Below are 22,774 nucleotides of genomic sequence, written 5' to 3'. Positions count from 1 at the left end.
ATGATAATGAAGTTGACCCTAGTAATGTGCCCTTTTATCTCAGTATCCACAACATCCAATTCAATATAAGATAAATAACCCCGCAACAGGAAAACATGTCACCTGAGAACAGGTTGTGTCCAAACAACTTACTGTTAATCTCGCCAATATTATCTTAATCTGATTGTACTAGGATTTCTTTACTATTTTGGTCCTCACCATGCCTCTCAAGCTTTCGAATTCCAGTTTTCCAGAATTGAGAAGCTGCCCTGTGTACAACACCCACACATGTTCCAGAGAGCTGTCTCCCGGCTGGGTTTTCCAGGGCTACCTTGTTAACCAAACTCAAGTTCTAAGGGGTCCTCCCTCCCCAGGAGACTGCATCATCAGTGTTCTTAACTATTCATGTGTGAAGTTCTATTTACAAGACTGTTAGGCACTTTAGAACCTGTAGTCTCTGTTACCTGCAGAGAAAACAATCTCATAAGAATGTCTAATATGAACGTTTTCAGCTAGACTCGTACATCTGACGACACAGTAAAAGAGAGCAGCCTTGTGTTTCCCCTCCTTGGCCTCTCTCAGGTTGGATACCTATACTCTAACTTCCAGTGCTGGAACAGTCTTTGAATTTAGAGCCAGTTAGGGACACACTTAGCTAGTCCCACAATTCAATGTATGAGTGAGTTGTTTTGTAGAAGGCAAAACAAAAACTAAGTAATAAGGTCTTGGCCTCCAGAAAGCTTTATCTTATCTGGTGAGGAAGAGTAAATAAACACAAAGAATATGAAACGAGTTTTAGAAGGGATAGTGCTGAGTAAAACAGAATTGCAGCTGGCTGATATTTACTGGTCACCTATGTATATCACACTGTCAACCAGGTCCACTTTCATGTATTTAATAATTAATAAAACCACATTAATTATGAGTCCAAGTGAAAAATTCTCCCGGTTTTGAGTGATCTGTTCATTAAAAAGTCCTTATCCCAGACCTAAATACAACGGTCATAAAAACAATATTTTCTTCCCCTTAACTTAATCAACAGTGTAACTACCTGGTAAAATATGAGGAATGAACAATCAATTCCTGACATAACATGACTTTTGCAGAGATCCACAGCTGGTCCACACTCTAGGCTAATAATGCTCAAAGAATCAAACCGCTCAGATAAAGATCTGGGTCATGTCAACCACTCATGAATCCATTCAAACACTTACTATCCTACTATGCATCAGAAATACAACCATGAGTCAGACAAAGGCAAGGCTATATAGGAAAAGACACCACACCGCAAGTTCAAAAGTGCTAAGTGGTCAGAGTTTTGAGAGAAGAGAAAGCTAGTACGAGCTGCAATAAACAGGAAAAGACTTAAATCCGCATGGGACTCAAAGTGACACACCAAGAGACTGGTTATGATCCTCTGAGATGCACAGATTATACAAAGTCAATAAAAAGATAAATGCTGTATCAGTACTTAAGTATTAGGACACCAGGAGGAAGTCAGGATCATGAGCAGTACACCCAGAGCTTGCTCCTGAAATGAAAACTGAATCTGCATGCCAGACTCCAGGGAAGCTACAGGAAACTCAAGGGCAAGCGTTAGGAGGAGTCCAGAGGTCCACCCCACCCTCTCCCTGTACCCACCCACCTGCCTGAAAACTCCTCAGGAGAGAGAAACCATGAGTGGGGAATCCCACTCATTAAGAAACACTATTTGAGATAAGGCTTTCTTTATATTCAGTAAGAGCCTACATCTTTCTAACTGCCAAACAATGCTCTGCTTTGCCCATTGAAAGCAAGCAGAATCCACCACCCCCTCAGCTCTGCCAACATCCAAGTGTCTAAAGGCAGAGTTAAATGCCCCGCCTTTCCCAGGTGCTCTCTGGCCGGTCCTTCAGGAGGTGCAGTGCTCAGAACAATGTATACCAGATGTTGCCTGAGGGAAGCAGCACACACTTCCCACTAATGAAGCCAGCCTGCCAGTTTGTTCTACTGGTTCTCTCTCCTGGGTGCTGCCACCACACTAGGCCCACTCCTGCTTATTAGGAAATCTCCATTCTGGCCCCACCACTCTGCGATAGGACCCCCAGGCTACAGGGTGGCCTCCTCTCCCAAGCTGCACTCATGCCCTGAGTCCCCACTCCTTCATTTCTCTACCCCTGCCTCCCTGCTTGTGGGCCTTCCTAGTGACTCAGAGTCACTTCCACTGCAAAGCACTGTTCAGCCTCCCAGGAGCATCCCTTTTCCCCTTCTCCATGTCTACCAAGCAAAGGGGCAATACCAAATGCCATAGTGCAGTGGACTCCAGGCCAGAATTGAGCTCCAACCAACTTCCCCCACTTACTTACACAGTCCAAGACTCCAAGCAGGTTACTTAAGCCTAAATCTCCCGAACTACGAAAATGAGACTGTGGGAGTTATATATGCTAATCTGCAGGACAATCCAGGCCTTGCACATGATAAGCAACAAAGAGTACCTATCATTGCTATTACTACTTGCTTCACCACCACCACCATTACAATCTGTTCCCCATCACACTGTCACACCCACCAGGGCTGTCCACCAGGGTTGGGAGTGTCACCCACATCTTTATACCCCCAGGGCTTTACACAAAATCACATTCACAGCAATCTCTTGAGCAATGTTTGGTCCAAAAGAAAACAAATATTGAGTGAATACATGAGCACAGAGGGAACCTAAAACCAAGATGATCGAAGAAGTTCAGATTTAGTTCTATCCCTAAATGTGCCTAGTTATTCATTATCACAACAGAATGCACTGAGCTGCTAAGAGATCAAAGAATTTAGAGGCTGAAATGTTCAAAAATTCATAGTAAATGGAATCTGTTTTCAAAGAAAAAATGGATCTAGTTGTATGATACTTCTGCCTACTGCAAATATTACAGTTTTTTGTTTATTTGCTGTTTTTACTATTCATGGCAGAGGTTGGGCCCTGGGCAGCCACCTGTGAGCCTTAACACTTCTGACCCCTAACCGCTTTTCACTGTGAAAATTTTTTTTTCATTTACCTTATTAAATCCCTAGTACCGCCGGGGCACCTGGGTGGCTTAGTGGTTGAGCATCTGCCTTTGCCTCAGGGCATAATTCCAGGGTTCTGGGATCTAGTCCTGCATTGGGCTCCCTATAGGGAGCCTGCTTCTCCCTCTGCCTATGTCTCTGCCTCTCATTCTTTCTCACTCTCGCTCTCACTCTCATTCTCTCTCTGTCATGAATAAATAAACAAGTAAATTCCTAGTACGTAACTCAGTATTTGGCACACAGCTCACACTCAAAAAACATCTGCCAAAGAAATTATTTTTCCTGAATGCTGAGATTAAAAAAAAATAAAATCACAATGCTTCTTCATGACCTACTTCAACCTGGAAAGTTGGATTCGCCTTGTGTCCAGTGACCTTATCCTGGCCCAATGGCTTAACACTTTTAAGTGCTGGGCTTCACCCAAGCAAAGAGCAGGAGAATTTGGGTCAACAGAACACTCGTTTCAATTCAGCCAGTTAATGAGCTTTTGTGCAAGGGGCATGAAAAGATAAATAATAACTTGCTCAAGATAAAATAAGGCTTCCAGCTTGAGGCAAGACTGCTGACTAAGAAAAAGTTTTTTAAATGCTGTTTAGCAACATTATGGAACAATCTACAACCGTTAAATACAAATGTGGAGTGATACCAATTGGCTCTGTCGAGCACTTTCTTTCATGACCCTCATAGGCAGCCTGAGAGTCGAGGAAAGAAAGCTGCAGGCAGGACAGATGCAGGGGACAGAGGGACAGCGGTCCTGGTGGGGGAGTGAGCTGCCAACAGGAAGGATGGGAAAGCAGGACGAAGCCCAGGGGACCCTGAATATTTGTTCCAGAATTCTGCAGACAACAGAGATACAACACACTTGCCCATTTAGACATCCCAGAATCCCAGAATTTTTTAAACTCCCTTTCTTGAAAGTGGAACACTGTGTCCTTGGCTGATGTTCTGGTACTTCTCCTGTTGCTTGTGACCCCATAAAGATGACAAACCAATGATTCTGGGAAGGCCTTTGAACACAACAACTTAAAAGTTGAAAGAGATCCAATTCAAGTGAAAGATTTTCTTGCCTAAATGATGCTAATATTTTTCTCTGCTTTAATTACTGAATCCTGTAATTGGAATTCATCACTGATTCAAAGAGATGCTAAAAATAGTCTATTTCAGATTGTAGAATGAGAAGCATCATGTAATTTTCCTACTAAATGGACTTCTATTTTTTTCACAGCTCAGTGACTTATTCTTGAAATAGATTTCCTCTTTTTATTAACCAAAAATGTAAGACACTTCCGATATACATTAAACATTAATTTTTTAATACTAATTATGCATTTGTAAGTTTGTAAGTGAAATCTCAGACATATACTAACCTTGCTTAAAAACAGTTCCTTGACTCTTTCCATTTCCACTGAATCACGACCTTCATGAAACACCTCTGATTAAAAAGTACTATCTTATTTCCACATGATAAATGAATTAAAACAAACCCGCTATCCCATAGGCTCTCCACTGCCAATGGAATTTGAACCATCATGCCACTTACAAAAGGGCTTTCGCATGAAGCATCTCCTTTAATCTCCACAACCACCCTAACACATAAACTAAAAAGAAGCTTTCTTAACAATGATTAAAGCTGCTCTACCTTTCAACTGGCTTGAGTCTCTTCTGCTCTCCTGTATCTATAAATTGTCTCTGGTGTCTGGCCACATTTTGGTTGTGAGCACCTGTGAACCTGATTCACTTGTTACCTGTGTCTTTATTGGCTTGATGTGACCTGTCTTGATCCCAATACTCACTTGCTTTCCCTTCATGCCAAACTCAAACCTTGAACTTCCAGCCCCACTTTGGGTCTGCTGACTCTTTCTCACCTATCCCCACATCAACCACAGTCCCATGCTACCACAGATACCACCCAGGCCCCTACACAGGGATCTGTGGGGCCTGCTAGGAGTGGTTGAGAGAAGGATAGTGTCTTATTTTTTATCTTTAGCTAATAACCTGAAGTTCTGCATTTCCATTGCTATTTCAAGAGCAAAACAAATGGAACACAGGTACCAGTGGCAGTTGCTCTTAGCTCCCCATGACCCTATAACCTTCCTCTTCAAGCTCACATGAGATATTAGGACAATGTAGGCTTAAAAAAACCATACAGTCATCAAACAACATCCTGCTGGAAACCAAACATCAAAACCAAATCAGGAATACCATTCAGATTATTTTTTTTTAAGATTTTATTTATTTATTCATGAGAGAAGGAGAGAGAACGAGGCAGAGGGAGAAGCAGGCTCCATGCAGGGAGCCTGATGTGGGACTCTATCCCAGGACTCTAGGATCATGCCCTGAGCCAAAGGCAGATGCTCAACCGCTGAGCCACCCAGGCGTCCCACCATTCAGTTTCATTAAATATGCTGAATCTTAAATTTGGACAAAGAATTATTACATAAATGCACAGAAGTACTTAGGAAATCTGTGCATTATCGGATGGAAGCAGCAGATGTAAGCACTGCATTGCAGAGGCCTCTTTTTTTTTTCATTACCATGACAATTTTTACATATTCTAAAAACAAAACCTATTTCAAAGCTAGCTATGTAATACTAAACCTAACCTAGGGATTTCATGTGCCATTCAACAAGTACCTTCAGTTACTTGTTTTCCCCCTTGAGGATAATTATAGTACCAGCCAATATAACAAACAGGTCCAGGGACACCTTTGGCTCAAGTCATGATGCCGTGGAACTGGGAATGAGTCCTGCATCGGGCTCCCTGCATGGAGCCTGCTTCTCCCTCTGCCTATGTCTCTGCCTCTTTCTCTGTGTTTCTCATGAATAAATAAATAAAATCTTAAAAAAAAAAAAATAGGTCCATAAACTTCTATCTACAGGGGAGCCTGTGTGTTCAAAGAAGACTAACAAATACAGTAGTCACATTTTATGGCACATCTATACTCAATCCCCTTGAGCCTCTAGTCAAACCCTAATGTCCACTCTATCTAAAGTAGTCAGGGAGCTGAATGGCTCACCACCTGACTACAAGAATACCACAGCTTGTAACAGAAGACAAACACAAAGGAAAAGAACCATCACTACCCAAAAATAAGTATAAAATTTCAGGCATCCAGAAAGTAACTTGTTGCCACTGAAAACATTTCTAGCGTTAAGTTCTGTCTGCTATTAATTAGTAGTGACCATTTAATTAGTGGCATCCAATATGATCTTGGAGAAAACATATTCTGAGGACCAGGGGCTGCAGGATAAAAGGGAGAGAACGGAGATGTGAGCACCGGAGACTAGAACTCCATGCCTGGATCTACCACTGGAAGCTGTGGACTCTGGGGAAGTTAATACCATCTGGGCCTCAGTCTCCCCATCTGTAAAAGGCCAACAGTTCCCTTCCCCCCCAACTTAAGAGTGTAAACATAAGAGGAAGATGAGCCATTTTTTCAAAGAACACAGCAAGGAGGCAGATGTGTAATTAACGGTCGCTGCTAACCCTCTACTACAGAAAGCTAAATTCATACTTGTGCACTTGTCACACACTTGTCATCAAACAAGGAGGCAGAAGCACCCCTGCCACCATTGGGCAGTGTTACTTGGGCCGCTATGGCAAAGGCGAAATGGAAATACAATGGCATTTGGAAATGCAAATGACATGTCCCTTTCTCATTCTCCTCAAGTTACTGTAGTTAACACCTACCTGTCTGCAAATGACAACGCAGATGCTTGTGGGCAGCGGCCAATGTACAGGACATGCCCCATTCAGTTCTTGTTTGATTTCTGCAAATAAAGATGATGGCCAACTTACCCACTGAAAGAAAGGGCATGGAATGTGGATATTCCAAACTGTAGGTATTTTGGTATTTGAAATCCCAGTGTTTATTTTACTTAACAAAAGCTCCTTTACTTTTATAGTCTTCAGTTAAGTTTGAATTTTGTCTGAAATGCTAGCTGAATCTGTCAACCCTGAAAGCATGAAGTTGCCAAGATCCAGATTCTGTTCTGTTCTCTCCACCACCCACCATAATCCCGAATAGTTGACATCATTTTTCTCTCCAAATCAAGAAAAGCCCACTCTCCCAAAGACAGACCTCAAGTCTAAAGAACCTTTTGGCACAGGGGTCATGATTAAGTGACTGACTCCACGTATAAACTGAGAGAATTAAAGTTGCAACAATCTATTCAGGGATTGTCAGCAGACGTGAAATCAAAATGCACTCCAACAAGTTTCATACCCAATTTTATCTTCTCCCTTTACAACAACAAAGAAAAATGAAATTCCATGGAAATTTACTAAAATAAATACTATATAAACCACATACCAAAGATGTATAATGGTATGAATTTTCATGTGTTACAAACACAGTAAGATTAAACACTATTTTTTATCAACCTCAATGCTTAAAATAAATGGCCCTTAAATCTTCCTAACAAAGCAGCCAGCAATATTTAAAATCCACTGAAGGCAAGTTAATGAGTTACCGAACCTAAAAATACTAGAAAGACGTTTTAACTAAACTAACAAAATCATGCAACTTCAATATATCATGGCCCTCCCTTACTACATAACATACAACCTCAAGCATTTTCAACCTATGGGACATCGGGGTGGCTCAGCAGTTGAGCTTCTGCCTGTGGCTCAGGAAATGATCCTGGGGTCTAGGGATCAAGTCCAGCATTGGTTTATCTACAGGGAGCCTGCTTCTCCCTCTGCCTGTGCCTCTGCCTCTCTCTGTGTCTCATGAATTAATAAATAAAATCTTAAAAAAAAAAGAATTTTCAACCTAAAAAACCTGCATATTGATAGTTTCTACCCTGCCACCAAGAAAACTGCCACCACTACATAGCACCTGCCTACAACAAGTAAAGAAAGGAAGAGTGGGAAGGTGCAAAGAGAGTTGTAGAGGAGAAACTGACAAGATTCGCTAGCGGGGTGGTGCTGATGGTCCTGCTACTTCTCCGAGGTCATAAATTATATGGAGCTATGGAGCGGGAGCTCCTACTCCTCTTTTGCTGATGACTTGAACACAGGAAATTAAATTCATGCAAAAAGGCGCTGAAAACATCTGGCCTCCGACACTAACTTACCCAACAAAACAAAGAAAACTTTAGTTCCAGTAAACACTGAGATTTCTTATTGGAAATACCTTTTTAGTCAAGATTTGTAATATGAATTCTCTGCTGAGTTAAAATGTTAACCAGGATCATACCACACAAGGACATTCAGAAAGGAAAAAAAGAGAAGCATACCAGCTGACTTTTCCTGAGCCTTGCAAGGCCCAGCCAGGAACACTGCTCAAGTGCTTTACATGCTTTCTGTATTTCATCTGATCCTCATAACAACCCCGTGAGCAGGATCCCCATTTTACAGATGAGGAAACCAGGAAACAGAGAAGAGATTGCCTCAAGGTCACACAATACGTACTGGAGTTGAGATTCTAACCTAAAAAGTCTCTGCCTCCAGAGACTAGGCTTTGTAACCACTAATCACCTCCTGTCTTCTGAAATTAAAAATGTCACTGCAAAGAAAACTCAGGAAATGGAAAGTTATCAAATTTCCTTTCCACTCACCTTATTGTCCACTCCACTATCAAAGAGAAATTTCACAATCTCTCTCTACAGCACTCCTCTATAAGCTGTTATTCAAGCTCTGTGAAGTCTACCGTGGACTTCTGCATTCAGTACATCACTTAATCCTTTGGGCTCGAAGAGGAGGGTAGAGGCAGGTACTATAAACCCCAATTAACAAATGAGTATCTTTCCGAGTGTAGGTAAAACTGAACACTACCATAAGCTTCCAAGTGGCAAAGGCAAGGCTGAACTCCCAGTCCATTTATAGTAGACGATGACTTTGGAATATTTTGCCTCCTTTGTCTAAATGAACTGAATCCCATGGGATAATGGTAACTTCCATTCTATCACGTTACACAGAGACGGCTCACCCCAGGACTTAAGGGAGGAAGCATCCTTCCTGAAGGGCCCTGCTGGGCTCTAGATGGTGCCTGCCAGGGTGGGGGAGGGGTGGCCCCACAGGGAAAGACTACTTTAACAGGAGCAACAGGAGAGTTGCCTCAGCTGAAGGCAATGATAGCTCTGAGAATTGAAAGGGGAGAAGCTGCTCCCAAAATATATAACTGCCTCTAGCTCTCTAGGGCAATGATTCACAAAGTGTAGGGCACCAATGGGCAGGGGGACTGGAGACACAAAATGACTGAATAGAGAGAAAGAAAGGAAATTAAGCTTTACTCCTAGTTAACATATGTAAGACATCATTTCTTCCTAAGGACAACAGGTCAGCAGTGGTGTTCATAGGAGGTATTACAGGGGCCCAGAGCTGCCCCAGGATGGGCCACTTTGGCATGAAAGTTATTTTGAGTTAAAAGTGATCAAAACCTAGCAGATGGAGGAAAAGCTCTGCCTCCTCCTCAACTGCCTAAATTTACTATGGAAGGGAGAGCTGGTACCAGGAAGAGAGTCATTCAGAGACTCCCCTTTACCTAAGAAACTGATCTGCATCATAGGGCAACACTGTTTTTCCAGACATCTCTTCTCACCTTCCTGCTAATGGCCTCCCTCCCCTAGGCATCCTCAGGCCCTCCCCCTCTCAACTCATAGAAGCTTCAGGTGGCCTCATGGTCTTTGAAATTTCTAGTCTGTCTGGATTCCCCTTATGTATGCTACTGAATTTGATTTTCTACTGTTAACCAGTCTCATGTCACTCCATTGCCCCTTCCCCCCTAACACTCTCTCTCTCTGCCCCCATCTCCAAATTAATAAATAAATAAATAAATAAATAAATAAATAGTTAAAAAACAGTAGGGCAAAGAGAGATCTCCCGATTAGAAGAAAGCCAGACTGGAAAGAAAGAAAACTCATTAGTGTACCCAAAACTAGCAGTCAAACTATAATACTAAGAGAGAGCCATTCACTGTTCAGAAAGTTAGCAGCCTAGTTCTAAAACATAGAGATCTCCAGGGTCTTACTGGAATCATTCTGAAGCTCTGCTGAAAACAAAGTTCTGATTCCATTCTCAAAACATTTGAAGGTAATGGCGAACTAAATCTAACTCTTGCTCGTTTCCTCACATTAGCAGTAGGATAAAAAAAGGGACAAGCCCTTTCCTAGGAGGTAGATATTCATTAGTCTTTACTGTTTATTACACAGAATGACCAGTGCACAATAAAAAATTATGGAACAAGAGGAACACATGATCCATAAAAAAAAGAGAAAAAAATAGTCAACAGAGGTAAACCCATATATGACCATAACGTTGCAATCAGTAGATATAACTATATTAAACATACTAAAGAATCTTGTGGGAAAGATGAGCAGAGGAACATGAACAGGGGAGGATTTCAGCAAAGTAAACCAGAAACTAAACAACTAAATAGAAAAGCTAGAAATGAAAATTACAACTTCCAAAAGAACTACCACGATGAGCTTAACGGTAAACTTGGAACAGTGGAAGGTTCTGAAAATCTGAAGAGAAAAAAAACAGTAATTTTTTAAAAACAAGCAATAAAACCTCCCAAGATCCGTGTCACAATATCAAATGGCTTGCCTACAAGTGAAATTGGGAATTCTGGAAGGTGAGGAGAGACAGACAATGGGACAAAGAAATATCTGCAAAAAACAACATGTGAGAACTTTCTATTGTGATGAAGGACATCAACCCACAGAACCAAGAAGTGCACTTAATTCAAAGGAGGACAAATACAAAGAAAACCACACTTAGGCACATCACAGCCAAACTGTTGAAAACCAAAGATAAACAGAAAATATCCAAAGCCACCACAGGAAAAAAAAAGCCATACTAAATATAGGGAACAGCAATAAGACATGTAAGAAAGGTACACTTTATCAAAAATAATGAAAATCAGAATGCAAGGGAGTGACATTTTTAGAATGCTGACAAAGGGGAGGGGGAACAAATGGTCACACAGAATGATATATCCAGCAAAAATACTTTCAAAAACAAAAGCGTCAAAAATTAAAATTCTTGACTCTGGTAAGAGAATGAAAACAAGCTACATACAGAAAGAAAATATCTAGAAAATGAATATGCAACAAGGGCTTCCTATCTAGAATATATAAAGAGTCATAAAACTCAGCAGTTAAAAAAAAAAGCAAACAATCCAAGTATAAGATGAGAAACATTTCATCATAAACATTTCTTTTTTTTATTTGTTTTATCTTTTTTTTTTAAGATTTTATTTATTCATGAGAAACAGAGAGAGACAGGCAGAGACATAGGCAGAGGAAGAAGCAGGCTCCATGCAGGGAGCCCGATGTGGGACTTGATCCTGCGAATCCAGGATCACGCCCTGAGCCAAAGGCAGATGCTCAACTGCTGAGCCACCGAGGCATCTCTCATCATAAACATTTCATCAAAGAGGAGACAGAGATGGCAATCATTATTAACACTGAAAGCCAACATCATTGGTCAACATCATTAGCTACTAGGGAAATGCAAATTAAAACCACAATGAGATATCATAATCCATATATTGGAACAGTTAAATTATAAAAAATAGTTCTGATGAGGATCCAGATAAACTAGATCACTCATACACTGTTGGTAGGGCTGTAAAATGATACCACTACCCGCAAAAATAGTTTGGAAAGTTCTTACAAAACTAAATATGCACTTGCCAGTGGACTCAGTAATCATACTAATGGGTATTTACTCCAGAAAAATTAAAATTTAGCAGCTTTATTCATGATACAAAAATATGAGAAACAGCTCAAATGTTATTGGGTAGATGGCTGAACAAATCCTGCATCCATACAATGGTTTACTACTCAGCAATACAAAGAAGAATTATTGATATATGCAACAATCTGAGGACTGTAAGGGCATTTTGGATTGCATTTGTTTTTGTAATAAAATTTTATGATGATGTAAGACATTAATTACACATACAATAAATGCTCCTAGAAGCACATTCTGAGTATATTTCGCCTCATTTTTTATTGGGTGGACATATGTACTATAGTAGATCTTTAGGAACATAACAAATATTAACACTACTATTCTAACTTCCCCAAAGATTTATGGATTATATAGTGAATTAGGAAAAACGAGGTCACTTTCAGTTGTTAGCACTTCTTGAACTGGGAATCTGTTCACTCATGCAATTTATTTTTAACTCATTTTCTAAAATTTTAAATTCACTTGACTTTACTCAAAACTATTTCTGTAAATTAAAGTGGAGCCCATCTTGCAAAATGATATTACTCAGACACCCTGAACATGATGATTCACTTTACTTATTATCTTCGATCACAGCTGCAGAACATGATTTTCAGGGAAGATAGATTTGTTTATCAAGTCTTCTCAAGAGAAACTGCCATACCCATATAGTCAGTTTTGATTAATTTTATTACCTTGGGTTTGGTGAAACCTTTTTAATTGAGATATTGCTGACATATGGTGTTATATTAGTTTCAGGGGTATAACACAGTGATTCAACATTTATATACATTATGAAATGATCACCAGGGTAAGTATAGTTACTCCTGTCACCATACAAAGTTATTACAATATCACTGGCAATATTTCCCATGCTGTACTTTTCATTTCTGTGACTCACTTATTTTATAAATGGAAGTCTGTACCTCTTAATTCCCCCACCCCTCCCCTTCTAGCAACCACTAATTTGTTCTCCGCATTTATGAGTCTATTTGTTTCTGTTAATTTTCTGATTCCACATACAAGTGAAATCACAAGGTATTTGTCATCCTGTCACATTTCACTTAGCATAATACCATCCAGGTCCATCCATGTTGTTGCAAATGGCTGAGTAATAATAATACCTTATGTATAGGGAACACTCTTCATCAACCATTCACTTACTGATAAGACACTTAGGTTGCTCCTTTTTTTTGTTTGCATCCTTTTACAATATGTACAATAGACCCTAGAAACATTGTAAATGATGCTGCAATGTACACAGGGATGCATGTATCTTTTTGAATTAGTGTTTGTTTTCTTCCCATAAATACCCAGAAGCAGAATTGCTGTATCATATGGTAGTTCTATTTTCAATATTTTGAGCAGCCTCCAAACTGTTTTCCATAGTGGCTGCATCAAGTTACCTTCCCATCAATAGTGCGTGAGAGTTCCCTTTTCTCCATATCCTTGCTAACACTGATTATTTCTTGTCCTTCTGATAGTAGCATTCTAATAGATATGAGGTGATATCTCACTGTAGTTCTGACTCACCTTTCCCTAATGGTTAGTGATGTTGAGTTTCTTTTCACATGTCTGTTGGCCATCTGTAGGTCTTCTTTGGAAAAATGTCTATTCAGGTCCTCTACCCATTTTTTACTAAGGGCACTTTGTTTAATGAAAAAGGAAAGTCTCAGAAGGGGTTACATACATTGTAATTCAATATATGTAACATTCTCAAAATAACACAACTACAGACATGGAGAACAGGGTTATAGGAACCAGAGAGTAGGGTAGATGAGAGTAAAGAAAAAAAAAAGCTCAAGGGAGATCTCATACAGTGATCAAACAGTACCACACCTTGATTGTGGCAGTGGTTAATCTGCAGAACTACACACACACACACAACGCAACTGAAAATATAGTGAATAGTGAATTAAGTCTATAGCCTAGTTAACAGTAATATACTAATATCAATTACGTGGTTTTGATTATTGTAGTACCAGTTATACCAGATGTCCCCATTTGGGAAAGCTAGGTAGAGAGTATACAAGACTGTAAATTTTTTAAATTTCCTGTGAGACTACAATTATTTAAAAATAAAAAGAAAGTGAATTAAAGACATTTTCCAATAAACTCAAGCTTAACAGATCCATACTACAGAAGATACTAAAGTGCTTCAGACTGAATGGAAATGAGACTAACCAGACCAGACAGAAGCAGAAAGGAAAGAAAAACACTAAAAAGACATCAACTCAAAGTATGTTTCTAATGAGATTTACATTAATTCAACAAATATTTGTTAAATATTTTTTCTACGATAGTTTCTATGGTCAGTGCCATGGAATCAAGGACAAGTAATGTTCATCAAACAGCCTAGCTTATAAACCTAAAAATGAACATTACTTAAAAATGACATTGATGATTTTGTCAACAAAGTGCTTAAATACCACCTGTAGCTATACAGAAAAAGAAGCTGTCTCTACAAAACAGTAAGAAAGCCTTCTTGGAGCTGAACTGACACATGAATGTTAAGTGAGGGACAGTATTCCAGGCAAAGCCCAGCCACTGAGGGGCGGAAGAGTTAAGACACTAATGTGGAACTAGAAGGGTTCAACACACCTGGAGAATAATAGGAGGAGGAAAACTCCTCATTACAGGAAATGATGAAGAGTGGCTTGCAGGAAGGGCAAGCAGAGCACAGAGTCTCTGCTGAAGTCCAAACTTCACTCTGTAAGCAACAGGGAGAGTCTAAAGGAATTTAATTAGGACAGCAATAGAAGATGGGTCTTTCAGGAAGACAGCTTTGACAGTAAGTATGATGCATTAGAGAAGGACATAGGAGTTTAGAGTAATAATCTAATAGTCCAGGAAAGAGGTGATAATAAGCTTAAACTAAAGTAGGAGCAAAAAGAATGGAAATAGAGGGGCATGTACCAACTGGTTAAGAATAAAGAGGAAAAAAAAAAAAGAAGAATAAAGAGGAAAGGGAAGGCTTGAGAATCATGACCACATCTCCAACCTGGGTGCCGAAAAGATGTTACTTTCGTTGATCCCAAGAGGGTAAGGTAGTAAGAAACAGATTTTGACGGAAAGATGATCATTACAGTGTTGGGGAATGTGAACTTGAGGTACAGGGGGATGTCCCAGTATCTAGTACATACAGAGTTAGAGCCTGGGGTAAGAGGCCACAAATCACCAGCACTGGCTTGTAAAAGCAGCAATAGATGGGATTGCCAGAGGGAATGAAGACAAAATGAGAAGGAAATGGCGGGAGAGACCAAATCTTAGAAGGAAGGGGCTCTTTTAAAATGCCAGTGAGGGTGCAAATTGTTATACTTCTGTTGTCAGTACATGTTCAGACTTAAATTATTTCAACTAATAATTCTTTCAGTAATGTATCTTGAAAGAATAAACACAAATGTGGTCAAAGGTCTATCTACATATAAAGATGTTCTCCCTTTGATGTTACTTCCAATAATAAAGCAGAGAAGAAATTAAATATGCCAAACTAAAGAATTAATTTAAAGCAAATTATTCTAGATCTATAAAATAAATTACCTGGGAAGCACTTCAGAAAACTTTTTAATTATGGGATAAAATTCTTATTGAATAAAAAAGCATACAGAGCAGTGTCTACAGTACTTATTGATACAAGACTATTTCCCGAATACCTTTTATGTACCACTACATAGGTACTGGGGACAAAGTACAGTAAAAGACAATTTCGGGCAGCCCCAGTGGCGTAGCAGTATAGCGCCGCCTGCAGCCCAAGGTGTGATCCTGGAGACCTGGGATCAGTCAGGCTCCCTGCATGGAGCCTGCTTCTCTCTCTGCATCTCTCTCTCTCTCTCTGTGTGTCTCTCATGAATAAATAAATAAAATCTTAAAAAAAAAAAAAAAGACAATTTCTTGTTTTTGTGAAGCTAGGATTCTACTGGAAAGTGATTCAGAAAGGGTAGATAAATAAACCCTGCAAGGGAATCTCAAATGAAATAAGTGCTAAAAAGACAAATGTGACAAGTGATATAATAAGAGAATATGATCAATTAATTATATAGAAATATCTGAAACTGACTTAAAAGAAATAAGCCTCAAGATTAATACTAAAAGTAATGTAAAATAAAAATTTAAAACAAAGCACATTTTAGGTGGCTCAGTAATAAGTAAATGGTCTAGAAAAATGAAGGTGTAATTGTGAACAGGAAGTGCGCAGGCCCTCAATGGTTTCTCCTTCATCCTCAGGAGGCAGAATTTCCATAAAAACTCTCACTTTCCTACTCTCAAACCAGGAAACTCAGGAACTACAGGAAAGCAACATAGGTAAGGAAGCCTGTGCTTTTGCTGAACTGCCCTGGTCCTAAATGAATGCCTCTGAACGCCCAACATAAGAAATCTCACATGTAAGCCCTCCATCTACAAGCTATGAAAGTATGTTTTCCATTTTCCATCTTCGTTAGAGTACAACCCTCTGCCCCCAGAGACACACACGTTCACCCAAGTTCATTCACTCACTAAGCCACTATCACATGGCATGGAGACCCGAACTCACTTAAAATCACAGGGGCCCTAGAAACAGGACTGAAAATGCTACTGAAACTTAAGGACTGCTTCCCATCATGCAAGCAGCAGGCTGTTTAATCAATTTTTTTTTTTTTTAGATTTTATTTATTCATTCACTCATTCATTCATTCATTCATTCATTAAAGACACAGAGAGAGAGAGAGAGGCAGAGACACAGGCAGAGGCAGAAGCAGGCTCCATGCAGGGAGCCTGACGTGGGACTTGATCCTGGGACTCCGGGATCACACCCTGAGCCAAACGTAGACGCTCAACCGCTGGGCCACCAGGCATCCTATTTAATCAATTTGTGACAAGACTAAACTGAAGAAGAGCACTGAAAATACTCACAGTTGTACAACATATTACAGAAACACCCTTCAAAATAATTTCTCTGTATCTAAATCTCACGCACACACAGCTCAACATTTATCCTCATCAAATTACCCTTCAGTGGATTATTGATAAGAATGTTTTTGTATGAGAGAGAGAAACGAGAAAGCATGATTTTTTTAAAGATTTTATTTATTTACTCATGAGAGACACACACAGAGAGAGAGAGAGAGAGAGAGAGACGCAGAGACAGAGGCAGACGAGAAAGCATTATAAAGTAAAAGTTCTATATAATGCCATGAAGAAAGTGCTGAGATTCACACCCCACCCCCCAAAAAAACACAAAAATATTCCTAGTATTCTGAAACATTTCCTGAAAAGTAAATGTGATTTATTATTTTTTAAAAATATTTTATGTATTTGACAGAGAGAGAGAATACAAGCAGGGGGAGATGCAGGGAGAGGGAGAAGAAGACTCCCCAATGAGCAAGGAACCCCATGTGGGGTTGGATGCTAGAACCCTGGAATCGTGACCAGAGCAGAAGGCAGATGCTCAATTGACTGAGCTACCCAGGCACCCCAGTAAATGTGATTTAAATTAATACTAACTACTTGCTTTTTAAAAAGTCAACTGTCAGAATGAGATATTATCTCATTAGAGACTAGTTAAATAAAGCACTTTGCAGAGGTTCACTGACATCATAAACTCTGTTAAAGCCATAATATAGCAAAGCTTACCAGTACAGAGATCAAGCAAAATCCAGAACAATCTAGAATCAGTCTAATGTGGAAAGCAAAACAGTAAAACAGCTTCCTTTGTCCTCCTAGGTCACTGAGAACTACTATCTAATATATGTCCTCCAGCCAGACATCCTTTCTGAAACAACAGCTGAGTTCACTGGGAATAAAACTAACAGTGAACCAGGCAGAGAAGCAGTATGTCAAAGAATAACCAAGAGCTACAGGCATCAACACCCAACTGCTCCTAAAGCTTCCTCAACCTGAAGAACCAGAGCATACTCCCTGGACCTTTGCTCTCCACTGACCACACTTCTCTTCCTGGTCTCACCCAGGCTCACGATCTTAATGCCAAATGCACACTGACACTCCAAATTTACATGCCCAGCCGAGACCACTCCCCTGATTCAAAACAGCAGATGCACAAGTGACCTCTACATCTTCACATGGACATCTAACAGGCGTTCAAATTTAACTTGCCCAGGAATGAACCCTGGCTACCACCTGCAGTCTGCCCCATCTCAGCTGATGGCACCTCCACCTTCGCAGATGCTCAGGTCAAACCCTCTCCCTCACACATACCTCAGACCGCATCCATCAGGAAATCCTACTGGGTGGTTCTGCCTTCTAAATATATCCGAGGCAGACAGCTCCTCCCTCCTCCCACCTCGACTGCTTCCACCCTAACCCAGGTCCCCCACCCCCACCCCAGCTCTCACCTGATGACTCCACCTGGTTGGTCTCCTGCCACTACCCTTTGTTCCCGTTCTCCATTATATCAAGCCAGAGCAATTCTACCAAAAGAGAAGTCGGATCCCGTCTCTCCTCCACTCAAAGCCCTTTAATGGCTGTTCATCTCACTCCGATGAAAGGCAAAAGATCTCATGACGACCTGGAAGAGCTACAGGACCTGCCTCCTTCCCTCTCTTTACCGCTCTGTCCCCTCTCTCATTCTACTTCAGGTGGCCTCCCTGCTCTGGCCTCCTCCCATTTCTCCCTGCACACCAGGCTTCTGCCAGGCCCTAAGACCTTTGCATTGGCTATGACCTCTCCTGGAATGTTTCTCCCCACCCACCCAACTCCTCTCACACCTTCAAATCTCTATTGGAACACTCTTCTCTGACCCCACCTCACATAAAATTACTATTTAATGATTTTTTTTCTCCACAGTACCTATCATTGTCTGGTAAGCTCTGCGCCTGTGTGTAATTGACTAAATTAGCTCCTTTACTGCCTAAAATGTCAGCTCTGAGGGTAGGGCAGGGATTTTTTTAATATTTAGTTCACTGATTTATCCCCAGTGCACAGAACAGTACATGGTACATAGTAGGTATTCAATAACTAGCTGCTGAAAGAATGAATACCATTTTATTCCTACTTTTTATATAGGAGAAACTAGAGAAATACAAGTTTATCAGATTTTAGATGTGTTTATCTGGACCTCTCCCTTGGTGACCTCGCCCAATGACCTCATGTAGATCTGCACAGCACTTAAATCTCATCAGATTACTTTCTGTGAGTCAATTTTTAGGGGATATTTCTAGCTTAAAATCTACTCTTATGGATCACATCTGTAGGAGCAAAGACATTTAAAGAGAATAATCAACAATTTTCCACCTTATGCCTTCCTGTAGGGTTTTTTTTTCTCAAATACAAAAAGGTCAAAATTTTAAAAAATTACTGAAACAAAAGTAAATACCGTATTACATCTTTGCACAGAGAGGATGAGATGGCAATCTTATTAATACACAACAGTTAAGAAAGATATCAGAAGTTTTACCTTTTCTTCTAGGTGTGATTAAACGGGGGAGGGAGCACTTCCCAGCAGAGGGTCACAGATAAGAAATTAACAGCATGGAAATCAAAGCATCTAGGCTTCAAACCAAGAACATCCTGACAATGCCTTTCTTGCAAATTGAGGACTGACAGAGCATATTAATGAGAAATACTGTTAAAATGCTATTCAGACATGGGTCTTCGGTTTCAGCTTTCCCAAAGGAATTGGTTGCAAAGGGGAAGGGGAAAGTTAGACATACGAGAACAGAAGCATGTTTACGTTTTCCATTCACTCCTGTGCACTGAGAGCTAATGAAGCAAACCTTCATCTGCACTGGCAGAAGCCCAGGAATGGAGAGAGGCCAGTCAAGGAAGTGATGCAAAAGAAATGCGAAAATGCCTTCGACAGCCCTACCTTGGCTTTAATTCAATGTAAGAAGCATGATGACAGTGCTCATGAATATTAAAATCTAAAGAAACATCCAGCCAAATGGAGTATATTCATCTGTGTTCAAGGCAATCCAAAGCATGAGATCGAACATTCACTCAGAAGTGGAAGACACCCTACACCCCAACCACCCAATACTAACACAATTGTCTATAATTTAATTTCAAGAAAACTATACATATCAATCTGCCCAGCTACGTTGTGCTTTGAAGAAATAACACAAGGAAAGGCTTAAATATGAGGTATATGCAAAATGATTTTGAAAGCAGTATCATGGTACCAATTTTATTCTGAACATTCAACTAATGTTAAACAGCAAGCCCCTCATACAAATGCATCTATTGACAATGCCACACCAGGCCCAAAACTAAGCCTTCATAGGATGTTGCCGCTTGCCTACACAAGTACCTTTCTAAACCATACAGTCCTTGATCCCTGCTGAGCCCAGTTTGCAGCAACGGTTTGCTGTCTACCAACCACGACGGTTACCAATCAGGACGTTTCCCACCATGACACCTCCTTCTGTGATCACTTCCCTTTAATGCTCTGCTGGCACCTGCCCATTCCACCTAAGCTAGTCCTGAGATGAAGCATTTTTAGTGTTAATCTGACGCCTGACAAAACAAGCTGAAACTTTTTCCAAAGTAATACTCTACAAAACAAAAGACTCCGTGCAGCCCACCAATCTGGTTGAACAAAAACAGAGGGGAACTAAGTAACCGTCCACCCAATGGCTGATGGAAAAGCAGACATGAAAAACTGCCTAACCTTCATGATACTAAAGAAGTGCAAATTAAAGCCACAATGTGTTACACCATTGTCATTTATTAGATTAGCAAAGATTAACATGAAAAACTCCAGTGTCTGCCAGGATGGGGATACACAGACACTCTTACACTTTATTGGTGGAAGTATAAATTGTTAAATTTTGCTTTTTAGTACTCTGAAGAGTCCAAAAGATCACACTCTGAGGAAAAAAATAAGTATTTTCCAAAATGCAATCTGTGATGACAACTGAATTGGAAGTCAGCTTTAAGGTATGTTTGGCTTTAGTAGAACCATGAGGGGTTAAAGACTCTTTGAAGCACCTGACTTTGTGACCCCCAACCCTACCTCCTGGCCACAGCTGACTAGACCAAGATAGGCATTAGCCACAGGGCGCCAGCTTCCCTCCCAGGAAAGTGGAACTGGGTCTCTGATTCTGGTTTATTCTAGTCACATGTACTGTTCAAGAAAAGAAATGTAAACTCAAGCACTTTATCTGAAGTCTCACATTCCTCGGATACTGTATTCCTATTTAGCATATAAACAACTGACTTTCACAATTGACTTATTTGTGGATTCAATAAACTGACTTTCACTCTTAAGATTATTTCCTGCTTGGGGGGGCCTAGTGGCTCAGTCCATTAAGTGTCTGCCTTTGGCTGGGGTTGTGATCTCAGGGTCCTGGGATCAAGCCCCACGTCCCTGGGTTCCCCGCTCACCGGGAGTTTGCTTCTCTCTCTCCTTCTGCCCCTCCCCTTGCTCCCTCTCTCCTTCTCTCTGTAATAAATAAATAAAATCTCTTAAAAAAAAAAAAGATTATGAGCCACCCGGGTGGCTCAGCGGTTTAGCACCACCTTCAGCCCAGGGCGTGATCCTGGAGACCCCAGATGAGTCCCACATCAAGGCTCCCTGCATGGAGCCTGCTTCTCCCTCTGCCTGTGTCTCTGTCTCTCTGTCTCTCTCTGTCTCTCTCTCTGTCTCTGTCTGTCTCTCTCTCTCTCTCTCTCTTTCTCGGTGTGTGTCTCTCATGAATAAATAAGTAAAAAAGATTATTTTCTCCTTGCATTTGTTTTCTTAATCTCCCCCCTCTAAACTTTCTAATTTCAATAACGATAATTGATATCAGCTTATCTAATTTTCATATTCATTCCTTCTTAATAACATTATTTACATTTTTTAAAATAGATTGAGTCTAGTATAACTAGACTCAACATATTCAAACCTTATCCTTTACTTCAGAATTTTATTCTTTATAAAATTATAGGATTTCTGGTAATCTTTTTAGGTTTGTTTTTTTTTTTTTTAAGTAGCAATTTTAAATCAATGAATCCTGTAAGTCATTTTCCAAATGGAGCCCCCAAAATTATCATCTCTTGGGGCACCTGAATGGCTCAGTTGGTTAAGCGTCAGACTCTTTGATTTTCACTCAGGTCATGATCTCAGGTCTTGAGATCAAGGCCCACATAGGGCTCTGCACTCAGCAAGGAGTCCGCTTCAGCTTCTCACTCTCCCTCTGTCCCTCCCCCTCTCCTCCACCCCACATGCATGTGTGCTCTCTTGAGCTCTCAAATAATAAATAGGTCCTTTCAAAAAAATGGTCATCTCTTCATTTTAAAAACTCACTTTAGGGATGCCTGGGTGGCTCAGCAGTTGAGCTTCTGCCTTCAGCTCAGCGTGTGACCCTGGAGTCCCAAGATCAAGTCCCATGTCGGGCTCCCTGCATGGAGCCTGCTTCTCCCTCTGCCTGTGTCTCTCATGAATAAATAAATAAAATCTTTAAAAAATAAAAACAATAAAAACTCACTTTAATTTAGTGGCGACTGACATTCACCAACAGAAGAAGACCAATTTTCTCTTATCATTTGTTCCATTATTTTTCAATCTGTTATAGAAACGTATAAACTATAGATGTGACTTGTCCTTCAAAATGTAAAGTTTGGAAAAAAAACAAAAAAACAAAAAAAACAAAATGTAAAGTTTGACTTTTGAAAATTAACACAGCTTTGATTATCTTCTCCCATAAACCAATCATTCTCACTAGAGGCTCTCACAGAACCTAACAATGAACACTCAGAAAGGGAAGAAGATACATATACATAGTTATTTCAATCATAATGCTCAACTATGACAACACAAATTCAAGCTTTCAAAGCACTTAATTCTGCTTAAGATGCAATCGTGTTACAGGCTTCGAAAATAACGCACTCCCCCATCCTGTTTTTAGAGAACTTTGAAAAGCTAGACAATATGCTTCCTTTCAAAACACCAACTGCTTACAGAGGAAAAGAAAGAAACAGACAAATGATCTTGCCAAGAAACATTTCGGCAGCTTCTCTTGGTAGAGTAGCCCTTTCAGTGTCTACAAAGATTTAAATTCAATCCTTGATTGGATTGATGATATACCACCTTTTATTATTTAGAACTGAATTTTAGAAGAGAAAAGAGCTGAGAGAACTCTCAATCAGTTAGTTGTTTCC

At 40.2% G+C, this 22,774-nt stretch overlaps 1 protein-coding gene across 18 annotated transcripts in view; it reads right to left on the bottom strand.

The window, feature by feature from the left end:
• WASF3 (WASP family member 3) overlaps positions 1-22,774 on the bottom strand; it is a 134,124-nt gene that overhangs the window by 77,700 nt on the left and 33,650 nt on the right. For 2 of the 18 annotated variants that reach the window (XM_072719852.1, XM_072719862.1), the window contains exon 1: positions 6,707-6,781. The exons of the other annotated variants lie outside the window; for them this stretch is intronic. The gene's annotated coding sequence lies outside the window, so the exon portion shown is untranslated. Of the gene's footprint in view, positions 1-6,706; positions 6,782-22,774 lie in introns of those variants that run through there. 18 annotated transcript variants of the gene reach the window in all.

The sequence above is a fragment of the Vulpes vulpes genome, chromosome 9 (assembly GCF_048418805.1).
Source record: "Vulpes vulpes isolate BD-2025 chromosome 9, VulVul3, whole genome shotgun sequence".
Lineage (NCBI taxonomy): Eukaryota > Metazoa > Chordata > Mammalia > Carnivora > Canidae > Vulpes > Vulpes vulpes.
Note: the sequence above shows the minus strand (reverse complement) of the source record. Positions and strands in the feature narration are given on the sequence as shown.